General features: G+C 44.4%; 11 non-coding genes across 11 annotated transcripts; all 11 read right to left on the bottom strand.

The window, feature by feature from the left end:
* Positions 1-361: 361 nt before the first annotated feature.
* On the bottom strand, positions 362-480 carry LOC130397367 (5S ribosomal RNA). Its single transcript, XR_008899959.1, has one exon. It is a non-coding gene; the product is annotated as a 5S ribosomal RNA (ribosomal RNA).
* A 519-nt stretch (positions 481-999) lies between these two features.
* Positions 1,000-1,118, bottom strand: LOC130397366 (5S ribosomal RNA). The gene has a single exon (XR_008899958.1). It is a non-coding gene; the product is annotated as a 5S ribosomal RNA (ribosomal RNA).
* A 528-nt stretch (positions 1,119-1,646) lies between these two features.
* Positions 1,647-1,765, bottom strand: LOC130400632 (5S ribosomal RNA). Its single transcript, XR_008903110.1, has one exon. It is a non-coding gene; the product is annotated as a 5S ribosomal RNA (ribosomal RNA).
* Positions 1,766-2,293: 528 nt separating this feature from the next.
* LOC130397365 (5S ribosomal RNA) lies at positions 2,294-2,412 on the bottom strand. Its single transcript, XR_008899957.1, has one exon. It is a non-coding gene; the product is annotated as a 5S ribosomal RNA (ribosomal RNA).
* A 519-nt stretch (positions 2,413-2,931) lies between these two features.
* LOC130397364 (5S ribosomal RNA) lies at positions 2,932-3,050 on the bottom strand. The gene has a single exon (XR_008899956.1). It is a non-coding gene; the product is annotated as a 5S ribosomal RNA (ribosomal RNA).
* Positions 3,051-3,569: 519 nt separating this feature from the next.
* On the bottom strand, positions 3,570-3,688 carry LOC130397363 (5S ribosomal RNA). Its single transcript, XR_008899955.1, has one exon. It is a non-coding gene; the product is annotated as a 5S ribosomal RNA (ribosomal RNA).
* Positions 3,689-4,217: 529 nt separating this feature from the next.
* On the bottom strand, positions 4,218-4,335 carry LOC130394029 (5S ribosomal RNA). The gene has a single exon (XR_008897227.1). It is a non-coding gene; the product is annotated as a 5S ribosomal RNA (ribosomal RNA).
* Positions 4,336-4,864: 529 nt separating this feature from the next.
* Positions 4,865-4,983, bottom strand: LOC130397362 (5S ribosomal RNA). The gene has a single exon (XR_008899954.1). It is a non-coding gene; the product is annotated as a 5S ribosomal RNA (ribosomal RNA).
* Positions 4,984-5,513: 530 nt separating this feature from the next.
* Positions 5,514-5,632, bottom strand: LOC130400972 (5S ribosomal RNA). Its single transcript, XR_008903437.1, has one exon. It is a non-coding gene; the product is annotated as a 5S ribosomal RNA (ribosomal RNA).
* A 529-nt stretch (positions 5,633-6,161) lies between these two features.
* On the bottom strand, positions 6,162-6,280 carry LOC130397361 (5S ribosomal RNA). Its single transcript, XR_008899953.1, has one exon. It is a non-coding gene; the product is annotated as a 5S ribosomal RNA (ribosomal RNA).
* A 519-nt stretch (positions 6,281-6,799) lies between these two features.
* On the bottom strand, positions 6,800-6,918 carry LOC130397360 (5S ribosomal RNA). The gene has a single exon (XR_008899952.1). It is a non-coding gene; the product is annotated as a 5S ribosomal RNA (ribosomal RNA).
* Positions 6,919-7,500: the final 582 nt, after the last annotated feature.

Genomic DNA, 7,500 nt, shown 5'->3' with positions numbered 1-7,500 from the left:
GTGACATCTGAATTCATTAATTATCTGAAATACACTGCGTGTGCGTGTGATGTTAAATGTTTGAACCAAGGTTAACGGTTAAAGTGTCAGAGAATGGGTGGTGATTTTTTGACGTCCTCCCATGATCTGAAGTGAGCGTGCGTGTTTGTGTTGGTGAAAGTTTAAGAAATGTACAACTGTCGGTTCAGCTCTCTGGTGCTCCCTGCTGGCAGTATCACTATACTGTCCTCATGTTTCACAAAAATAGTTTTGAGAGACGTTGTCAGTTTTTGTATGTTGCTTAAATCCTCCAAAGCGGTTGGCAGTAAACATCAGGTCACGGTACGCCACGGAGTCAATGAGCTCGAGTTGAAAAAGAAAAAGCTTACAGCACCTGGTATTCCCAGGCGGTCTCCCATCCAAGTACTAACCAGGCCCGACCCTGCTTAGCTTCCGAGATCAGACGAGATCGGGCGTGTTCAGGGTGGTATGGCCGTAAGCAATTAGTGCAGGCGCAAAACCAGGTTTTATACAGTAGCACATAAGGAGTGAGAAAGCTGCTGAGGCTCGACGTTACACTCTTACAAAAACAATCATTAGTTAGATATAAACGGCAGTAATTGATTCAGTAGGACTCCTTATCCATGTAAACGATCATTGTGACATCTGAATTCATTAATTATCTGAAATACACTGCGTGTGCGTGTGATGTTAAATGTTTGAACCAAGGTTAACGGTTAAAGTGTCAGAGAATGGGTGGTGATTTTTTGACGTCCTCCCATGATCTGAAGTGAGCGTGCGTGTTTGTGTTGGTGAAAGTTTAAGAAATGTACAACTGTCGGTTCAGCTCTCTGGTGCTCCCTGCTGGCAGTATCACTATACTGTCCTCATGTTTCACAAAAATAGTTTTGAGAGACGTTGTCAGTTTTTGTATGTTGCTTAAATCCTCCAAAGCGGTTGGCAGTAAACATCAGGTCACGGTACGCCACGGAGTCAATGAGCTCGAGTTGAAAAAGAAAAAGCTTACAGCACCTGGTATTCCCAGGCGGTCTCCCATCCAAGTACTAACCAGGCCCGACCCTGCTTAGCTTCCGAGATCAGACGAGATCGGGCGTGTTCAGGGTGGTATGGCCGTAAGCAATTAGTGCAGGCGCAAAACCAGGTTTTATACAGTAGCACATAAGGAGTGAGAAAGCTGCTGAGGCTCGACGTTACACTTTACAAAAACAATCATTAGTTAGATATAAACGGCAGTAATTGATTCAGTAGGACTCCTTATCCATGTAAACGATCATTGTGACATCTGAATTCATTAATTATCTGAAATACACTGCGTGTGCGTGTGATGTTAAATGTTTGAACCAAGGTTAACGGTTAAAGTGTCAGAGAATGGGTGGTGATTTTTTGACGTCCTCCCATGATCTGAAGTGAGCGTGCGTGTTTGTGTTGGTGAAAGTTTAAGAAATGTACAACTGTCGGTTCAGCTCTCTGGTGCTCCCTGCTGGCAGTATCACTATACTGTCCTCATGTTTCACAAAAATAGTTTTGAGAGACGTTGTCAGTTTTTGTATGTTGCTTAAATCCTCCAAAGCGGTTGGCAGTAAACATCAGGTCACGGTACGCCACGGTAGGCCACGGAGGCAATGAGCTCGAGTTGAAAAAGAAAAAGCTTACAGCACCTGGTATTCCCAGGCGGTCTCCCATCCAAGTACTAACCATGCCCGACCCTGCTTAGCTTCCGAGATCAGACGAGATCGGGCGTGTTCAGGGTGGTATGGCCGTAAGCAATTAGTGCAGGCGCAAAACCAGGTTTTATACAGTAGCACATAAGGAGTGAGAAAGCTGCTGAGGCTCGACGTTACACTCTTACAAAAACAATCATTAGTTAGATATAAACGGCAGTAATTGATTCAGTAGGACTCCTTATCCATGTAAACGATCATTGTGACATCTGAATTCATTAATTATCTGAAATACACTGCGTGTGCGTGTGATGTTAAATGTTTGAACCAAGGTTAACGGTTAAAGTGTCAGAGAATGGGTGGTGATTTTTGACGTCCTCCCATGATCTGAAGTGAGCGTGCGTGTTTGTGTTGGTGAAAGTTTAAGAAATGTACAACTGTCGGTTCAGCTCTCTGGTGCTCCCTGCTGGCAGTATCACTATACTGTCCTCATGTTTCACAAAAATAGTTTTGAGAGACGTTGTCAGTTTTTGTATGTTGCTTAAATCCTCCAAAGCGGTTGGCAGTAAACATCAGGTCACGGTACGCCACGGTAGGCCACGGAGGCAATGAGCTCGAGTTGAAAAAGAAAAAGCTTACAGCACCTGGTATTCCCAGGCGGTCTCCCATCCAAGTACTAACCAGGCCCGACCCTGCTTAGCTTCCGAGATCAGACGAGATCGGGCGTGTTCAGGGTGGTATGGCCGTAAGCAATTAGTGCAGGCGCAAAACCAGGTTTTATACAGTAGCACATAAGGAGTGAGAAAGCTGCTGAGGCTCGACGTTACACTTTTACAAAAACAATCATTAGTTAGATATAAACGGCAGTAATTGATTCAGTAGGACTCCTTATCCATGTAAACGATCATTGTGACATCTGAATTCATTAATTATCTGAAATACACTGCGTGTGCGTGTGATGTTAAATGTTTGAACCAAGGTTAACGGTTAAAGTGTCAGAGAATGGGTGGTGATTTTTTGACGTCCTCCCATGATCTGAAGTGAGCGTGCTTGTTTGTGTTGGTGAAAGTTTAAGAAATGTACAACTGTCGGTTCAGCTCTCTGGTGCTCCCTGCTGGCAGTATCACTATACTGTCCTCATGTTTCACAAAAACAGTTTTGAGAGACGTTGTCAGTTTTTGTATGTTGCTTAAATCCTCCAAAGCGGTTGGCAGTAAACATCAGGTCACGGTACGCCACGGAGTCAATGAGCTCGAGTTGAAAAAGAAAAAGCTTACAGCACCTGGTATTCCCAGGCGGTCTCCCATCCAAGTACTAACCAGGCCCGACCCTGCTTAGCTTCCGAGATCAGACGAGATCGGGCGTGTTCAGGGTGGTATGGCCGTAAGCAATTAGTGCAGGCGCAAAACCAGGTTTTATACAGTAGCACATAAGGAGTGAGAAAGCTGCTGAGGCTCGACGTTACACTCTTACAAAAACAATCATTAGTTAGATATAAACGGCAGTAATTGATTCAGTAGGACTCCTTATCCATGTAAACGATCATTGTGACATCTGAATTCATTAATTATCTGAAATACACTGCGTGTGCGTGTGATGTTAAATGTTTGAACCAAGGTTAACGGTTAAAGTGTCAGAGAATGGGTGGTGATTTTTTGACGTCCTCCCATGATCTGAAGTGAGCGTGCGTGTTTGTGTTGGTGAAAGTTTAAGAAATGTACAACTGTCGGTTCAGCTCTCTGGTGCTCCCTGCTGGCAGTATCACTATACTGTCCTCATGTTTCACAAAAATAGTTTTGAGAGACGTTGTCAGTTTTTGTATGTTGCTTAAATCCTCCAAAGCGGTTGGCAGTAAACATCAGGTCACGGTACGCCACGGAGTCAATGAGCTCGAGTTGAAAAAGAAAAAGCTTACAGCACCTGGTATTCCCAGGCGGTCTCCCATCCAAGTACTAACCAGGCCCGACCCTGCTTAGCTTCCGAGATCAGACGAGATCGGGCGTGTTCAGGGTGGTATGGCCGTAAGCAATTAGTGCAGGCGCAAAACCAGGTTTTATACAGTAGCACATAAGGAGTGAGAAAGCTGCTGAGGCTCGACGTTACACTCTTACAAAAACAATCATTAGTTAGATATAAACGGCAGTAATTGATTCAGTAGGACTCCTTATCCATGTAAACGATCATTGTGACATCTGAATTCATTAATTATCTGAAATACACTGCGTGTGCGTGTGATGTTAAATGTTTGAACCAAGGTTAACGGTTAAAGTGTCAGAGAATGGGTGGTGATTTTTTGACGTCCTCCCATGATCTGAAGTGAGCGTGCGTGTTTGTGTTGGTGAAAGTTTAAGAAATGTACAACTGTCGGTTCAGCTCTCTGGTGCTCCCTGCTGGCAGTATCACTATACTGTCCTCATGTTTCACAAAAATAGTTTTGAGAGACGTTGTCAGTTTTTGTATGTTGCTTAAATCCTCCAAAGCGGTTGGCAGTAAACATCAGGTCACGGTACGCCACGGTAGGCCACGGAGGCAATGAGCTCGAGTTGAAAAAGAAAAAGCTTACAGCACCTGGTATTCCCAGGCGGTCTCCCATCCAAGTACTAACCAGGCCCGACCCTGCTTAGCTTCCGAGTCAGACGAGATCGGGCGTGTTCAGGGTGGTATGGCCGTAAGCAATTAGTGCAGGCGCAAAACCAGGTTTTATACAGTAGCACATAAGGAGTGAGAAAGCTGCTGAGGCTCGACGTTACACTTTTACAAAAACAATCATTAGTTAGATATAAACGGCAGTAATTGATTCAGTAGGACTCCTTATCCATGTAAACGATCATTGTGACATCTGAATTCATTAATTATCTGAAATACACTGCGTGTGCGTGTGATGTTAAATGTTTGAACCAAGGTTAACGGTTAAAGTGTCAGAGAATGGGTGGTGATTTTTTGACGTCCTCCCATGATCTGAAGTGAGCGTGCGTGTTTGTGTTGGTGAAAGTTTAAGAAATGTACAACTGTCGGTTCAGCTCTCTGGTGCTCCCTGCTGGCAGTATCACTATACTGTCCTCATGTTTCACAAAAATAGTTTTGAGAGACGTTGTCAGTTTTTGTATGTTGCTTAAATCCTCCAAAGCGGTTGGCAGTAAACATCAGGTCACGGTACGCCACGGTAGGCCACGGAGTCAATGAGCTCGAGTTGAAAAAGAAAAAGCTTACAGCACCTGGTATTCCCAGGCGGTCTCCCATCCAAGTACTAACCAGGCCCGACCCTGCTTAGCTTCCGAGATCAGACGAGATCGGGCGTGTTCAGGGTGGTATGGCCGTAAGCAATTAGTGCAGGCGCAAAACCAGGTTTTATACAGTAGCACATAAGGAGTGAGAAAGCTGCTGAGGCTCGACGTTACACTCTTTACAAAAACAATCATTAGTTAGATATAAACGGCAGTAATTGATTCAGTAGGACTCCTTATCCATGTAAACGATCATTGTGACATCTGAATTCATTAATTATCTGAAATACACTGCGTGTGCGTGTGATGTTAAATGTTTGAACCAAGGTTAACGGTTAAAGTGTCAGAGAATGGGTGGTGATTTTTTGACGTCCTCCCATGATCTGAAGTGAGCGTGCGTGTTTGTGTTGGTGAAAGTTTAAGAAATGTACAACTGTCGGTTCAGCTCTCTGGTGCTCCCTGCTGGCAGTATCACTATACTGTCCTCATGTTTCACAAAAATAGTTTTGAGAGACGTTGTCAGTTTTTGTATGTTGCTTAAATCCTCCAAAGCGGTTGGCAGTAAACATCAGGTCACGGTACGCCACGGTAGGCCACGGAGTCAATGAGCTCGAGTTGAAAAAGAAAAAGCTTACAGCACCTGGTATTCCCAGGCAGGCTCCCATCCAAGTACTAACCAGGCCCGACCCTGCTTAGCTTCCGAGATCAGACGAGATCGGGCGTGTTCAGGGTGGTATGGCCGTAAGCAATTAGTGCAGGCGCAAAACCAGGTTTTATACAGTAGCACATAAGGAGTGAGAAAGCTGCTGAGGCTCGACGTTACACTCTTACAAAAACAATCATTAGTTAGATATAAACGGCAGTAATTGATTCAGTAGGACTCCTTATCCATGTAAACGATCATTGTGACATCTGAATTCATTAATTATCTGAAATACACTGCGTGTGCGTGTGATGTTAAATGTTTGAACCAAGGTTAACGGTTAAAGTGTCAGAGAATGGGTGGTGATTTTTTGACGTCCTCCCATGATCTGAAGTGAGCGTGCGTGTTTGTGTTGGTGAAAGTTTAAGAAATGTACAACTGTCGGTTCAGCTCTCTGGTGCTCCCTGCTGGCAGTATCACTATACTGTCCTCATGTTTCACAAAAATAGTTTTGAGAGACGTTGTCAGTTTTTGTATGTTGCTTAAATCCTCCAAAGCGGTTGGCAGTAAACATCAGGTCACGGTACGCCACGGTAGGCCACGGAGTCAATGAGCTCGAGTTGAAAAAGAAAAAGCTTACAGCACCTGGTATTCCCAGGCGGTCTCCCATCCAAGTACTAACCAGGCCCGACCCTGCTTAGCTTCCGAGATCAGACGAGATCGGGCGTGTTCAGGGTGGTATGGCCGTAAGCAATTAGTGCAGGCGCAAAACCAGGTTTTATACAGTAGCACATAAGGAGTGAGAAAGCTGCTGAGGCTCGACGTTACACTCTTACAAAAACAATCATTAGTTAGATATAAACGGCAGTAATTGATTCAGTAGGACTCCTTATCCATGTAAACGATCATTGTGACATCTGAATTCATTAATTATCTGAAATACACTGCGTGTGCGTGTGATGTTAAATGTTTGAACCAAGGTTAACGGTTAAAGTGTCAGAGAATGGGTGGTGATTTTTTGACGTCCTCCCATGATCTGAAGTGAGCGTGCGTGTTTGTGTTGGTGAAAGTTTAAGAAATGTACAACTGTCGGTTCAGCTCTCTGGTGCTCCCTGCTGGCAGTATCACTATACTGTCCTCATGTTTCACAAAAATAGTTTTGAGAGACGTTGTCAGTTTTTGTATGTTGCTTAAATCCTCCAAAGCGGTTGGCAGTAAACATCAGGTCACGGTACGCCACGGAGTCAATGAGCTCGAGTTGAAAAAGAAAAAGCTTACAGCACCTGGTATTCCCAGGCGGTCTCCCATCCAAGTACTAACCAGGCCCGACCCTGCTTAGCTTCCGAGATCAGACGAGATCGGGCGTGTTCAGGGTGGTATGGCCGTAAGCAATTAGTGCAGGCGCAAAACCAGGTTTTATACAGTAGCACATAAGGAGTGAGAAAGCTGCTGAGGCTCGACGTTACACTCTTACAAAAACAATCATTAGTTAGATATAAACGGCAGTAATTGATTCAGTAGGACTCCTTATCCATGTAAACGATCATTGTGACATCTGAATTCATTAATTATCTGAAATACACTGCGTGTGCGTGTGATGTTAAATGTTTGAACCAAGGTTAACGGTTAAAGTGTCAGAGAATGGGTGGTGATTTTTTGACGTCCTCCCATGATCTGAAGTGAGCGTGCGTGTTTGTGTTGGTGAAAGTTTAAGAAATGTACAACTGTCGGTTCAGCTCTCTGGTGCTCCCTGCTGGCAGTATCACTATACTGTCCTCATGTTTCACAAAAATAGTTTTGAGAGACGTTGTCAGTTTTTGTATGTTGCTTAAATCCTCCAAAGCGGTTGGCAGTAAACATCAGGTCACGGTACGCCACGGTAGGCCACGGAGGCAATGAGCTCGAGTTGAAAAAGAAAAATCTTACAGCACCTGGTATTCCCAGGCGGTCTCCCATCCAAGTACTAACCAGG

This window comes from Gadus chalcogrammus, chromosome 12 (assembly GCF_026213295.1).
Source record: "Gadus chalcogrammus isolate NIFS_2021 chromosome 12, NIFS_Gcha_1.0, whole genome shotgun sequence".
Classification (NCBI taxonomy): Eukaryota; Metazoa; Chordata; class Actinopteri; order Gadiformes; family Gadidae; genus Gadus; species Gadus chalcogrammus.
This window is presented reverse-complemented; position numbering and strand designations above follow the sequence as displayed.